Source organism: Rhinoderma darwinii, chromosome 2 (assembly GCF_050947455.1).
Source record: "Rhinoderma darwinii isolate aRhiDar2 chromosome 2, aRhiDar2.hap1, whole genome shotgun sequence".
Taxonomy (NCBI): domain Eukaryota; kingdom Metazoa; phylum Chordata; class Amphibia; order Anura; family Rhinodermatidae; genus Rhinoderma; species Rhinoderma darwinii.
The window spans coordinates 310,686,483-310,702,806 of record NC_134688.1 but is presented as its reverse complement, the minus strand read 5'-3'; the positions used below and the strand labels follow the sequence as shown (position 1 = coordinate 310,702,806).

Sequence of the window (16,324 nt, the reverse complement as noted above, 5' to 3'; positions counted from 1 at the left end):
GTCTCTCCCCTTCTTACCGTTTTCTGTTACGACGACGACGACGTGGTGGGGGCGATGTCCTATCCTCCAGCACAGGCATACTTTCCTCTAAGGGGGGATTCGTGGTCCCTGACAGAAACTCTACCAACGTAGCGTCAGAGTCAACTTCCTGAAGATTATTGCTAGTTCTATGTTTAAAATAAAAGTATTGAATCAGTTCAATATAGGTAGCTAAAATATTACTAAAGCTTTTTTAACCCCTTAGTGACCAGCCTATATTAGACCTTAATGACCAAGCCAACTTTTTTACGTTTTTCCATCGTCTCATTCTAAGAGCTATAACCTTTTTATTTTTGTGTCGACATAGCTGTATAAGGTCTTGTTTTTTGCGGGACACGTCATTTTTAAAAGCACCATTTTGGGGTACATAGAATTTATTGATTAACTTTTATTAACTTTTTTTGGGGGGGGGAATAGAAAAAAAACCCAGCAATTTCGCCACACTTTTTTGTGTCCTAAATTTACGCTGTTTACCGTGTGGTATAAATAACACAATAACTTTATTCAGTGGATTGTTGCAACGATACCAAATTTGTATAGTTTTTGTATGTTTTACTACTTTTACACAGTGAAAACACTTTTTTTTTTCAAAATTATTTGTTTTTGTGTCTCCATATTTGAAGAGCCGTAACAATTTAATTTTTTCGCCGATGCAATTGTAGGAGGGCTTTTTTTTGGGGGGGACAACTTGTAGTTTTGATCACTTTTTATCCCATTTTTTTTTTTTTTTTAAGGCTGGATTCAAAGAAAACAGCAATTTTTGCATTTTTTGATTACTTTATTTTTTTACGACGTTCTTCATGCGGGTTAAATGATGTAATAAGTTTATAGTTGGGGTCGTTACGGACGCAGCGATACCAAATATATGTAACTTTTTAACTTTATTTTGTTTGTTAATAATAAAGCAGTTTGTAAGGGGGAAAAGTGGGTTTTTCATTTTTTTTCCACTTTTTATTAAACTTTTTTTTTTCACTTTTTTACTAGTCACACTAGGGGACTTCACTATGCGATTATCCGATCGCATTTATAATACACTGCAATACTTCTGTATTGCAGTATATTATGCCTGTCCGTGTAAAACGGACAGGCATCTGCTAGGTCATGCCAGAGGCATGATCTAGCAGGCATTCACTACAGGCAGACCTGGGGGCCTTTATTAGGCCCCCGGCTGCCATCGGAGACACGGACACTCGGCGATCTTATCGCCGGGTGTCAGTGGGATGAGAGGGAGCGCCCTCCCTCTCTCCAAAACCACTCAGATGCGGTGCACGCTATTGAGCACCGCATCTGGAGGGTTAAACGGGTGAGATCGATACTAATATCGATCTCACATGTTCGAGCAGGGACGCCCCCAGCTCTCAGCTACCTCTGGCAGCTGAGAGCAGGCAGATTAGATTTGACAGCTCCCTGCTCCGTTTATTCCGATGCAGCGACTTAAAAAGTCTATTGCATCAGAATAAAGCCCGTTAGTGACCGACGTAAAAACACTATCGGGCGGTCACTAACGGGTTAAAGGTGATAAAACAAAAGACGGAAGGAGCTATGTGATGTCACACAAGTGCTTGTGGGACATAACATATCCACATGTGTTAAAATTAAACACAATAGCATGTCTCCTGGCCACATATCAAGGTGTGACGGATGGGGATATGCGATGTCACAGGTATCTGGGGGACATAACATATCCCCATGCATATAAAATAAACACAATAGCATGTGACATTTGACATAATTGTATACTTACGGCCCAATGTCCATCACAGCTTTCAAGAACTGCAGTTGCTGGGTGTAGACATATGGCCTTTTCTTCATCTGTCCTTCCCCGCTGCGGCCTTTTGAGACAATCTTGCGCCGAAAAATGGTCGCGCCAGGTGCTCCATCGCGACTTAGCATTGGCCACTGTGTAAGGGAAAAGGGAAAAAAAAACAACAGATTTTTAGTATACGTTTTCATTTAAAAAAAGGGTGATTGCAATAACATTTGGGTGAAGGGGTGGCTCTCTCACCGTCACCCATTCCTCCGGGTGGAGGGACTTCACCACCTCGTTCCAGGCTTGTTCCTTAGCCACAGTGTCTTTGTACTCCTCCAGGCGTTTGTCCCATATCACTGGGTAGTCTTCCACAAATAAAATGAGACTCTCCACCTGAAGTTTGGTGAGTGCCATTTTTTGATCAGATTCTCTTCAGCCACTCTGCTAAGAAATGGAGGCTGTGGCCTGCAGACAGGGAAATCCCCTGACGTCGTCTAGCAACGCTTCCGTAATTACGGGTGCACACAAGTAGCCACCCGTAAATAGGACATGTTCCATATTTTTCAACGGCACGGGCACCTTCCCATAAGCAAAACGAGAAGGTACCCGTGGCAAAGAGAAGTTTATGGGCCCGTAATTACGTTTTTTACATTCGTGTGCATGAGGCCTTAGCCTTGTAACGTCCTAGAAAAAGAAAAGAACATTCAAGAAAACGATACCAACATAAAGTAGACATATAGTATATGTGAAATAGTAACTATTTTGTGTGGTATTACTATCTGTTTTACAAGCAGATACATTTATATTTAGAAAAGCGCTAATTTCTGCACATTTTCTCAAATAAATTTTGATTTTAGCGACCAAATTTTTTCACTAACAAAGTCCAATGTGTCATGAGAAAACAATCTCAGAATCACTTGGATAGGTAAAAGCATTCCAGAGTTAACACAAAGTAACACGTCAGATTTAAGAAAAAAAAAAAGGACAAAACAGACTGTGTCCTGAAGGGATTAAAGGGAATGTGTCGCTAGAATTTATTTATTTTTTAATTAAAACAGTTAGTATGATTACACATTGTTCTAATTTTTTGAATTTTTTTCACAAGTCAGGAAATATAAATTAGATTCTAATTTATAACATTTCTATGTGCTGGTCACTAGAGGAAGCAATTCCCAAAATTGAAGCATTGGCATGTGGTAAAGCAACCTCATTGCTTTATGCTGCAAAATTGGAGAAGACACACTCGCTCTAGTGTGCTCAATTAATCCCCCTCCTTTCTCCTGGCTAGTGCCAGGAGAAAGGAGGGGGTTGAATGTTCAAACCTCCTACACTGTGTGCTGCCATTTTTTGAGCAAATGCACAGTGTAGTAGGATTAGATACAGTGGTAATCACACAGTATAACACGAACATAGACACACATCACATACACAAACATAATTTACCTGCTCCTGCCGCTGCTCCCTCCGCTACTAGTCCTTGCTTCTGAACATATGTCCGGAAGCCGCGACCGGAAGTAATCATCTTACTGTCCGGCCACGGCTTCCGGTTCACATGAAAATGGCGCCGGATGTCGCTCGGCCGAAGACCTTCCTTTTGGACTGTGTGGGAGCGGTGAATGCGCCATTCCCACACAGACGGCGTACACTATAGTGAATGGAACGGCTCCCGTTCGCATTCTCTATGGGGATGTATGTGCCGTATTCCATCTTTGTATGTGTCGTTAATCGACACATACAGAGATGAAAAAAAAAATGGCAGCCCCCATAGTGAAGTAAAAAAATAAAGAAAAAAGAAAAACACAAAAACACAAATAAATAAAATTTATTTTAATAACACACTAAAAGCAAATTTATATTAAAAAATTTTTTTTGCGACACCTGTCCTTTAAAGAGGCTCTGTCACCAGATTTTGCAACCCCTATCTCCTATTGCAGCAGATTGGCGCTGCAATGTAGATAAGAGTAACGTTGTTTTTTTTTCAAAAACGAGCATTTTTGGCCAAGTTATGACCATTTTTATATTTATGCAAATGAGGCTTTCTTAAGTACAACTGGGCGTGTTTAAAGTTATGTACAAGTGGGCGTGTATTATGTGCGTACATCTGGGCGTTTTTACTTCTTTTACTAGCTGGGCGTTGTGAATAGAAGTGTATGATGCTGAAGAATCGGCATCATCCACTTCTCTTCGTTACCACCCAGCTTCTGGCAGTGCACAGACACAGCGTGTTCTCGAGAGATCACGCTGTGACGTCACTTCCTGCCCCAGGTCCTGCATCGTGTCGGACGAGCGAGGACACATCGGCACCAGGCGACAGAGGCTACAGTTCATTCTGCAGCAGCATCGGCGTTTGCAGGTAAGTCGATGTAGCCTCTGTCGCCTGGTGCCGATGCGTCCTCGCTCGTCCGACACGATGCAGGACCTGGGGCAGGAAGGGACATCACAGCGTGATCTCTCGAGAACACGCTGTGTCTGTGCACTGCCAGAAGCTGGGTGGTAACGAAGAGAAGTGGATGATGCTGATTCGTCAGCATCATACACTTCCATTCACAACGCACAGCTAGTAAAAGAAGTAAAAACGCCCAGATGTACATACACAATACACGCCCAGTTGTACTTAACTTTAAACACGCCCAGTTGTACTTAAAGGGAATGTGTTGCCAGCAAAATATGTTTTTTTTTTTTAAATTAAACAGTTCGTGTGTAGGTGATTAAACATTGTTCTAATTTTTTTTTTCACGAGTCAGGAAATATTATAAATTGGATTCAATTTATAATATTTCCCAGCACTGGTCACTAGATGGAGCCATTCCCAAAATTGCAGCATTGCATGTGCTAAAGCAACCACATTGCTTTATGCTGCAAAATTGGGTAAAAATCCCTCGCTCTAGTGAGCTCCCAGAATCCCCCCTCCTTTATCCTGGCTAGTGCCGGGAGAAACGAGGGGTTTGAACGGTCTAACCTCCTACACTGTGTCGCCATTTTTTGAGCTAGCACACAGTGTAGAAGGTTAACATACACTAGTAAACACACTGAAACACGAACATACATAGAAATAACTTACCTGCTCCAGTCACCGCCGCTCCCTCCGCTCCATCTGCTGCCGCTGCTCCATGTGCACAAGTCCGGAAGCCGCGACGGGAAGTAGTAATCTTACTGTCCGGCCGCGACTTCCGGTCCACAGGAAAATGGCGCCGGACGGCGCGCATTTCAAATTGAACTGTGTGGGAGCGGCGCATGCGCCGTTCCCACACAGCGGCGTACACGAAAGTGGATGGAACGGGCCCCGTTCGCAGTCCCTATGGGACTGGAGCTGCCGTATTCCATGTCTGTATGTGTCGTTAATCGACACATACAGAAATGGAAAAAAAAATGGCAGCCCCCATAGGGAAGAAAAAGTGTAAAAATAAAAAAAAGTAACACATAAACACACAAATTAATCCAAACGTTTTTAATAAAGCACTAACATCTTTAACATATTAAAAAAAAATTTGTGGTGACACTGTTCCTTTAAGAAAGCCTCATTTGCATAAATATAAAAATGGTCATAACTTGGCCAAAAATGCTCGTTTTTGAAAAAAAAAAAACACGTTACTGTTATCTACATTGCAGCGCCTATCTGCTGCAATAGGAGATAGGGGTTGCAAAATCTAGTGACAGAGCCTCTTTAAAGCAAAAATAAAAAAAAATGTGTATATCGCCTATAACCTCAAAGCTACACTAATAACGATATAGTGAAATAAATAAAGATATAGTGAAATAAAGATATAGTGAGGCCGTTTTGCTGCGAGAAGGAGGAGCTGGTGGTGCCACAAAACTAATCTCACTCTGTGAAAACTATGAGTCGCATAAAGCACATATACACGCGCGGTAATTTACCTGCAGCTCCGCCTGACTGATTATAAGCAGCGTTTTATGGTGCATATATCCATATGTTACAGATACTTGCTGTGTAACACACCTAGCGCCTGAAGGACGAGGGAAGTCATACTGTGGATCAAACCCAGCCTGCCGTCAGCTGCGTAATACTAGCGCCCTGTTCTGAATGGTCAGCGTCACCAGACGGAAGCCCGGACCAGTGAGAATGCGGGCTGTTTCTGAGGGAACTGGTTGGGCCGCCATCTTTGTGTTCTCAAGATAGACTTCTTTAGGACGGGTGGGTGCTTCGCCTGGATGAAATGACACAATCTCTGTCCCACGTATTCAGTGCTCTTCACAGTAGGGCGACTAGTGCGATTCTGAGGTAAACCGTTCATACAACGCTGCATATTTCATGCTATAATAATATTGTACTTTCCCCGACGTTCTTCCGACCAGTCTCCATACACGGTGTAACCGGTGAAACCTCATAACGGCCAAACTAGGGTCTGAGGACGAGCGCTAGCAAACCTATAAATCTAAGTAATGTATGATATTTGTATACTAAGAAAAGTTGCAGACGGAGTAGATATTTATTTGTTTAATTTCCAAAAAGTATATATTTTTTTTGTTCGTGTGTGCGGTATTCCACGCTTATGTGTTCACCTCACTAGATATAACAGGTTGATGGAAGCCATCGTTCTACTCGTTTTTATGTGGATTATTGTTGCCGGGGTGATGGTGTTCTAGGTTGTCATGAGCTAAAGTGGCTACTAGATGCCGACACGGTGTCATCAGGAAGCATTACAAATCTCTTTTGATAGGTTAAAATTTCTGACTGATACCCATTGGATTCTGGGCTCTCCAGCTATACAAACTGGTTGTAGGTAGAGCATATAAGCGAAAGCTGTTCATTGTAGTTAGTTGTCTGTAAAAATAACGATTCTATAGACTTGTTAAACCATATAATACATTGTACCGTCATGAAAACAAGGCCACTATTGTCCATGGACAGTGTCTGGTATCACAGCGCAACCTTTTTCTAGTCTCCTAAAAACCCCCACTTTTTGCAGCCGCTGTCCAATCAAGCTAATAGGGAGCATTACTTGCGGGGGACCCCCTTTTGTGGTTTTCATATGCCTTAATATCATAAGGTAAATAAAATGATAGCCCTTTAACCCCTTTAAGGACACAGACAATTTTGGCCTTGAGGACAGAACAATTTTTTTTATTTTTTCTTCTTTGCATCCTTACACTCATAACTATTTTTTTTTATTTTCTGTACGACGTCGTTGTATGAGACTTTGTTTTTTTGCGGGACGAGTTGTACTTTATGTAGGTACCATTTTTTTGGTACAAATACATTATCGTTTAATTTATATCAATTTTTATTTTGGCGAAAATGCAGAAAAAAAGCAGTTCTGCTGCAGTTTTTATTTTTTTTACTCCATACACCGATCATCATAAATAATGTTATACATTTTGTTTTACAGTTTGTTACGGTCGTGGCGATGTCAAATATGTCATGTTTTGGGACTTATATTTTAAAAAGTTTATTGTAAAAAAAAAAGTGTATATCTGGTTTTGTTTTTTTCATTATTATTTTATATATATAATATATATATATATATATATAAATTTAATCACAGAGGGATTTTTCATTTTTATCTTTTAACTGTAATGTACTGACCTATGTCTATATGCCAGTACATTAGCCTGTGTACTAATTCTACACAAGCAGTTGCTAGGGCATACCTCAGTATCCCCTAACAGGAAATGTGGTGAGGCAGCCATGGACTCTAGGCTGTCTGTTATAGGCTACAAGTTATGGGCTTTGATCACATCACAGGGATTTACTGTGACGCGATCAAAGGGTGGTCCCCTCTTCTCTTTTATACTTTGAGTGCCGCGATCAGCTTTGATCGCGGCATACAAGGGGTAAACGGCAGAGCGGAGAGGTTTCTCTTCTCTCCGACGTTAGAGCAGGGCTGCGGCTCTGTATTACAGCCGTTGCCCTGCTCCTGAACGTGCGCGGACACGGCTGTCACACAGGATGAGAATGCTCGTCCTAATGCGCTTAGTACCTGGCGCTCAGGACGAGTATTCTCATCCTGTGTCTGCAAGTAGTTAAACAAGCGTCATTCATGAATATAAAAATAACTAATAAAACCGCTATGAAATAAATATAGAATCTAGCCTAGCGCTTGATCCTATATACCAGACGTACTCAGCTAGTTATGGTGAGTTATTAGCTCAACTGTGGCCAAATTAGCGTCCTATTGGCCATAGTCGTTGCTGACAGACGTTTTTTAGATGTATTAAGACTACGCTATTCCATCGTAAGGGATACTGCAGAATAAGTATGCCCTCGTTCAACATGGGGGCGTATGGGTGACGGATGGCACTGTAAAGCATCCATCATAGGCCTCCGTTATACGTATGCATTGGGGAGCTCCAGTGATGTAACTGTCCATATATGAATAGTAATCGCTGGAGCTCCCTAACGCCGCAGAGCCTGCCTGTCCGCACAGTGGCCCATAACCCTATACAGCTGCAGTCCAGCGGCTTTGCAGTTCTTGTGGTCGCGTGGGATATAACGTCACCGTGCGGGTGGTGTCTCCAGCCAAAGCATTTGCAATGTTCTGGCAGGGACTCCAGCATTCACATGCTCCTGACTTCACTGTCCCTATATGGACCATGATGTCAGGAGCTTCCCCAGAGTTGAAATCCCCGGCCAGAGTACTTCTGGCTCTCTAGGCGGGGAAATCAGGATCGCAAAGCTTTTGACATCACTGTCCACACGTGGACAATAACGTCAAGAGCTTCATCGGGCACAGTGCTTCAGATATGGCTCTGCTTGGGGCGACGTATTCCACTTCCGTCTGAGGTATACTTCGGACGAAAGGAGAGGACGGATGTGAACTAGTCCTGAAACGGCAATAGCATACCTAGTAATACAATCAGAAATCCATTAAATTCATTCAGAGGGTCTATGAAGTAAAATATATATATATATATTAGCTCCGTTCTAACTCAATCGTGCTAATACATGACTTTTCAGCACATGCTGCATATTTGGGAATCTGCAGTACGTTTATTATTTCATCTGATTTTTATTTTTTCTGGAGCATGTGAAAGGGGCATAAAATATCCAATTCGCTTGCATTGGGGATTATCTGCAACAAGTCAGTGCTCCTTCTGCCACAGAAAATGATATGCTGCAGACTTAAAAATATATATTGAGAAGTTCTATTTTAAAGGGGTTGTCCACAGTGGATAGGTCATCAGTATATGATCGGTGTGGATCTGACAACCGAACCCCGAAACCGATCAGTTTATTCAGTGGAACCGGATGTCATTGCATAGCAGCTCTGCTCCTATTAACTTGAATAGGAGCAAAGCTCAATTACTGCATCTCGGCTGCTATTCCGTGACCGGAGCCAACTGCTTCCGGCATTGATGTCTGGTGCCCGTACGCCACCGAAGAAGCTGATCTGCGCAGAGTACGGGTGTCGAACCCCCACAGATTATATACTGATGACCTATCCAGTGGATAGGTCATCAGTTGTCCGGTAGTGGACAATCCCATTAATAGAGCAGACAGAATGCAAGTTCTCATACTCCTGCGTAGAGTCGAGTCATTTACATAATGAAAGCACCTCTTGCACTGAGTTATTTTTACATATAACTTTTTTTTTTTTTAAACGACTAACTTTTAGCCTATTTTTAATTTTAGGTCCTCATTAAAGAAGCACTCCAGTTATTGTTTTTGTTTTTTTTTGCATATATAAGAATAGGGCTGGGCGATGAATCGAATTTATTCGCCCTCAAGGATTCTCAAGATTCTGTTTTTTAACAGAATCGTAGAATCGATTCTTTAGTCGCATCGCGCTGCAGGTGGAAGCTCTGCCCTGCTTTCTTGTCACTTCCTGTTCCATTCTTTCTCTGCTTCCCCACGTAACTGCTGTTCTGTAGTGAACAAAATGATACAGTACGGAACAGCAGTTCCGTGGGGAAGCAGGGACTCCTAGTACATATCCACACCGCCCTGTAGATACTGCCCCGCTGTAGATGGCACCACAACCCCGCCGCCCTTGTAGATCGCGCTGCTGTTGCTCCCACTAGGAGGTGAATCCCCGACCAAAGCGTCGGCGAACTCTCCTTGTGATCTACGAGGAAGGGGGTGGTGCTGCGACCTGCAAGGTGGGGTACGATCTACATAGGGGTGGGGGTGCTATCTACAAGGGGGTTTGGCACGGTCTACATGGGCCCTGTGGCACTATCTACCCTGACATTTTTAACGGCCATGAAAGACGGACTGGAAATGGATGAGCATTTGGAAACACTGATGCAAAATGGACATGAAAAACTGACCAGTGATCAGTTTTTAATGGCCATTTTTTTTCCCACTTTCATGCGATTCGAGCCAAGATGACTAAGATGCCAGGAGTCCTGTTCACATGTACTGTGATCGGGCTGCGAAATCCGGCTGACGCATGGACCATTTTTCACGGTCCAATCCTGGTCGTGTGAATCCGGCAATGTCTGAGACTGGCTGAGGTGGTGACGGGTAGAGAGGGCTGTTAGTGCACGCAGCGCATCATTGATTATAGATTTTGTTAAGCTGTTCCCTGCCGGGGAACACAGAAGTTATAATCAATTAGATAGACAATTCTCCAATGATATTTATGATCAAATAAAGTATTTGCAGCGGTTAAAAGTTGTGAAGTTACGTACAATAATTATAGCAATATGTGTTAGTTATTCATATAAAGAAAATGTATTAAATTATCTCTTAGTATTACTGTTAAATAAACAAAAAAAAAATAAGAAAATCTAGATTCAAATCGAAGTGTTGAAAAAAAATGATTTCATTTTTTGGCAAAATCTCCCAGCCCTATATTATACTAACTCACCAGCCATATTTTAGCAGTCATTTTTATTTCATTTTTTTCCCAGCTCAGTTGCATCCGATGTATTGTGAATCCTTTCATTATGGGCAGCTGTATCATGTGATCTCAGTCTGACCACCAGAATAGGCCCTGCTTATGTGTAGACAGGAGGTCATTCCTCCTGTGGCTGACTTCCTGTGTACTACAGGATTACGTCATCACTAATCAATTCCCTCCTGGCAGCTCTGAGACCCCTCCCCACCCAGCTCTACCCTCATTTTTCCTCTATGAACCTCCATCCATATAGTGCTGCTGAAGAAATTCCTGCCCTCTCTAAGGGCCAGGGGTGTAGCTAAAGGCTTATGGGCCCCGATTCAAAGATTCTTCTTGGGGGTGCCCCCCTAAACTACTCATGGCCGATGGCCTGCAGCTTTCAGCTGCGTCGCTGGGTTTCCTAAGTGATCCAACGATGCAGCACTAGCAGCCAGGGGCGTCACTAAGATCTTGAAACGTCAGGGGAAACAGCCCCAATACATATACCCCATGTGTGTATGTACTAGTCCCTCTCAATGAATTAGAATATCATCAAAAAGTTAATTTATTTCAGTAATTCAATTAAAAAAGGGGAAACTCATATTCTATAGATTCATTACACAGCGTGATCTATTCACAGCATTTTTTTTCTTTTAATGTTGATCATGGCTAACAGTTAATGAACACCCAAAATGTTGTGTCTCAGAAAATGTGAATATTATATAAGCCCAATTTCAAAAGTAATTTGTAATACCTTCAGCTCGTCTGCATTATTGGGCCTGGTGTCATCTTCCTCTTGACAATACCCTATAGATTCTCTATGGGTTTTAGGTCAGGTGAGTTTGCTGGCCAATCAAGCAAAGTGATCTTGTGGTTATTAAACCTGGTGTTGGTACCTTTGGCAGTGTGGGCAGGTGCCAAGTCCTGCTGGAAAATGAAACCACCATCTCCATAAAGCTTGTCAGCAGAGGGAAGCATGAAGTGCTCTAAAATTTCCTGGTAGACGGCTGCGCTGACTCTGGACTTGATATAACACAGTGGACAAATACTGTTGCTCAGTGGTTCAAAGTCCTGTTTTCAGATGAAAATAAATTTTGCATTTAATTTGGACATCAAGGTCCCAGAGTCTGGATTAAGAGTGGAGAGGCATCAATCCAAGTTGCTTCCGGTCCAGTGAGGAGTTTCCACAGTCAGTGATGGTTTTTGGAGCCATGTCATCTGCTGGTGTTATTCCACTGTCTTATTTATATCAAGTCCAGAGTCAGCGCAGCCGTCTACCAGGAAATCTTAGAGCACTTCATGCTTCCCTCTGCTGACAAGCTTTATGGAGATGCTGATTTCATTTTCCAGCAGGACTTGGCACCTGCCCACACTGCCAAAGGTACCAACACCAGGTTTAATAACCACAAGATCACTTTGCTTGATTGGCCAGCAAACTCACCTGACCTAAAACCCATAGAGAATCTATGGGGTATTGTCAAGAGGAAGATGAGACACCAGACCCAACAATGCAGACGAGCTGAAGGCCACTATCATACAACCTGGGCTTCCATAACACCTCAGCAGTGCCACAGGCTGATCGCCTCCATGCCACACCGCATTGATGCCGTAATTCATGTAATAGGAGCCCCGACCAAGTATTGAGTGCATATACTGGACATACTTTTCAGTAGGCCAACATTTCATTATTAAAAATCATTTTTGAAATTGGGCTTATATAATTTTCTGAGACACAAAATTTTGGGCTTTCATTAACTGTTAGCAATAATAATTAACATTAAAAGAAAAAAATGCTGGAAATAGATCACTGTGTGTAATGAATCTATATAATGAGTTTCACTTTTTGAATTTTAATTACTGAAATTTACTTTTAGATATACTAGTCCTTCTCAATGAATTAGAATGTGTGTGTATATAGGAGACAGCATATCTATAGCACTACCACCCTATAGCTATGGATAGGATTAGATACAGTGGCTCAGCAGACAGTATCACACATGATAGGATTAGATATAGGGCCCAGCTCGCTGACATTGTGGCTTCAGCACTGGACCCGGGAAAGGTAAGATTAATAATTGTTTTGCTTTTTTTATGTTACTAATTATTTTTGTGTGTGTGTTTTTTTTACAAGTTCGGTTGTTGGACTACTTTGGATTCGAGGAATACTTTGACGGCGTGTTTTGTATTCTCAATGAAATGGATAACGAGGATTGTGTGGAATTTGTATTTCAATAAAATATTTTTCCTATGTCTTTGTATTTTTCTAAACTTTATTATTACCACCTTAGTAATTGCCGCTGGCTAATTGACAAGTCGATTACGAAGGTGAGGCTTTAATATTAGACATGAAGAGGCTAACACTAACCCCCGGTACCCACCACTACCAGGGGTACCGGGAAGAGCTGGGTACGATCCAGTACCCGACCATCTGTAGTGATGGTTGGGTACTGGCACGGCCGCAGGCTGGTATTGGGCTGGGAATGTCCAAAAACAGTGGCACTTCCCACCCTGGTAATGCTAGCCTGCTGCTATGTTGTATCAAGCCGGTTATAAAAATGGGGGAACCCCACATCGTTCGTTCCAATTTATGTATTTTTGAAAAAAAAAATTAAGTGGGATCTCCCCTTATTTTTCATAACCAGCCAGATACAACGCAGCAGCAGCATTGCATTACCAGGGTGGGAAAGGCCACTGTGTTTTGGCCTTTCCCAGCCTAATAACGCCATCTTGTGGCCTCCCCAGTGCCCGACCATCACTACAGATGGTCGGGTAGTGGATCGTACCGACACCCTTGGTGGCGGTGGGTACCGGGGTGGTAACGGGGGTTAGCCTTTGCAACAGCTAACACTAAGCCCCGCCTTAGTAATGGATGCTGACAATCAGCCAGCAGCTATTACTAAGGCAGTAGTAATAAAGTTTTTTTTAAAAATACAGACGTAGAAAAAACAGGTTTATTGAAATTAAAAAAAACCCACACAATGCTCATTAACCATTTTATTGATAATAAAAAATAAATAATAATAAACAAAAAGCAGGCATCGAAGTAGTCCTCGAATTGGACGTAGTCCAATGACCGAACCTTTAAAAAAAAAAAAAAAAAAAAAGCATTAGTAAGGGCCTATTCACATCACAGCTATCCTTCCATCAGTTGACTGCGCTAGCGGTTGCGTCAAGATTACTGTCTGAAGGGGCCCTGTATCTAAGCCTACCACATGGAAGGCTTAAAAGGGGTTGTCCAGTCCCTAAAAATTGATGGCCTATCCTCAGGATAGACCATCAATATCTGGTGGGTCAGGGTCAGACTCCCAGGACCCCGGCCAATCGGCTGTTCTGAAGGGGGTGCAGCACTATTACAAGCGCTGCTTCCCCTTCATTTCCCTTACGTGCTCACTTTGAATCATGAACGCGTGTTCATGATTCGGTGTGAGAAAGTGATCGGAATGAAGGGGAAGTAGCGCTCGTACCAGCGTTGTATCCCCTTCAAAACAGCTGATTGACGTGGGTCCCGGGAGTCGGATCCTGACCCAGCAGACAGTGGTATAAAACTTACCCTCTTCGGCCACAGCGGAGGTCTCGACTCCATCTAGGGTCATGATGTTGTGCACAGCGTTCTGACATCGTGCACTGCGCACAGCGATGTGACGTCAGGACCGCTACTGCGGTCCGGAAAGAGGAATGTAAGTATTGTCAGTTACTATAGTAACGCAGGCCCGTGTGGTTTATTACATTATTAAAGTATTCAAAACAGCATTTAGAAAGCTTCTTTACCCTTTAGGTGTTTCACAGGAATTAAAACAAAGTGGAGGTGAAATTTGCAAATGTCATTTTTCGTGAAGAAATAAATTTTTAATCCACACAATGTTTTACCAGAGAAACACTACTAAATATGTATCTATTTTAGACACTGTGCCAGGTTTGAAGAGGTCTTGTGGTGCCAAAACAGTAAAAATCCCATGAAAGTGGCCCCATTTTGGAAACTACACCCCTTGAGGAATTTATTTATGGGTGTTGTAACCATTTAGACCCCACAGTCTCTTCACATAGCATATTTGAATTGGGCTGTGAACTAAAAAAAAAAATGAAATATTTTACAAGGAATAAAATACCCATGTTGTTGCCCAAATTCTCCTGAATACAGCAATACCCCATTTGTGGTGATAAACTACCGTTTGGGCCCATGGGAGGGCTCAAAAGGGAAGGACCATCATTTTGCCTACTGGAGCTTTTCTGGTGCTGAGTCATGTATGCAGAAGCCCCTGAGATACCAATACAGTTGAAACCCCAAAGAAGTGACCCCATTTTAAAAACTACACCCCTTAATTCATGTAAAGGTGGAGTGAGCATTTTGACTCCACAGGTATTGTTTAAAAGGTAATGCGCAGCAGATGGTTCAGAGTGAGATTTGCAATTTTCTTTAAGAATATGCCAATTCAGTGTCCGATATAATTTGCCAAACATGTGCCACTGGGAGACATACACCCCATAAAATGTAACGTGGGTACTCCCGGGTATGGCAGTAACCTACATGTGGCTATCTGCTTCCTGGGCATACGGCAGAGCTCCGAAGGGAAAGATGAGAGGGATAAGCTGTGCGGCAGGTGCATCAAGGTAAGTAAAATGGGTAAATTGACAATCAAGGGATGTATGATACATTTTAAAACACTTTTATACAGAGCCCTGGTTTTTTGGGACACGCCTCACATGTTCAATTTTTGTGTTAACTCCCAGTAAGGGGGGCATTCTGGGGGCTGAATACTGATGTCTTTCCCTTCCTATGATAATATACTTACAATATCGTATACCATGCACTCTCGCACAGCTTATACATCTTCACGCCATACCTTGCCCTCTTACCCGGCAGGTACTGGCGGAATTGAAGCCTCCCTTTAAAATTTACCAGGGACTCAATAGAAATACACTTCTCGGGGGGTTTATGCTTTGGCAAACCGGGCACTGAAACGATCTAATAGGGGTCTCGGTTTATACAAATGGTCAAAACTGTGGTCATCTCTGGGTAGGCACTGCTCGTTATCAGCACATCGTAAGAAGCAAAGTATTACCTAATAACGCATCCTGGACACGGCCATACGTTATATCGGGTGTGGTATAAGATGTCCGTGCTCCAGTAGGCCCTAATGGATGGCTTTTTTCAGAAACCCCATGTTCAAGAGCAGTCCCCAGAACTTGCCCAACTCTGCTGCGTCTACAGGGGTCCACCTGTGGGATTGGGCATAAAACTATGTGGGGTTCTTAGTAATATACTGTTTGGACATTTAAATTTGTCTGGGACACCATAAGCTCTATAAACTCATCAGTGAAATAGTCCATCTCACTGAGCCCTGCCGTATTAAATTTGATGCCCGGGCTGCCGATGTACTGGGATTTTGGGCTCATAATTGTCTGGTGTAGGGGTCCAAATGGGGTCACTTCACTCTGAGGTTTCAACTGTGGTGTGGCGTCTCCTAGGGGGTCCCTCTTCAACACTGGATGAGGAGGATGATAAATAAAACCGTCTCACCGTCCAACGAGTCTGTCGGAGTCAAGAAATGAATATGCCTCTTCGGCAGTAAAGTCTGTTGGGACATATTTGTTATGTTGTGCTTAGACACGTGTAAAATCTATTATTATTTATACTTCAAATAAAATAAAAAATGCTTCCCTAAATAGGAGCAATAGGCTGCTACCTAAACTAGCCAACCATAATGTTGTGGTTTTTATAGAACGAGTGGGCTTCCCTGAGACTAAACCTAACTAC

General features: G+C 42.6%; 1 protein-coding gene across 2 annotated transcripts in view; it reads left to right on the top strand.

Annotated features, from left to right (window-relative positions):
* The first annotated feature begins 5,646 nt into the window (after positions 1-5,646).
* PIGW (phosphatidylinositol glycan anchor biosynthesis class W) overlaps positions 5,647-16,324 on the top strand; it is a 50,090-nt gene continuing 39,412 nt past the window's right edge. For both annotated transcript variants that reach the window (XM_075853526.1, XM_075853525.1), the window contains exon 1: positions 5,647-6,029. The gene's annotated coding sequence lies outside the window, so the exon portion shown is untranslated. The remainder of the gene's footprint in view (positions 6,030-16,324) is intronic.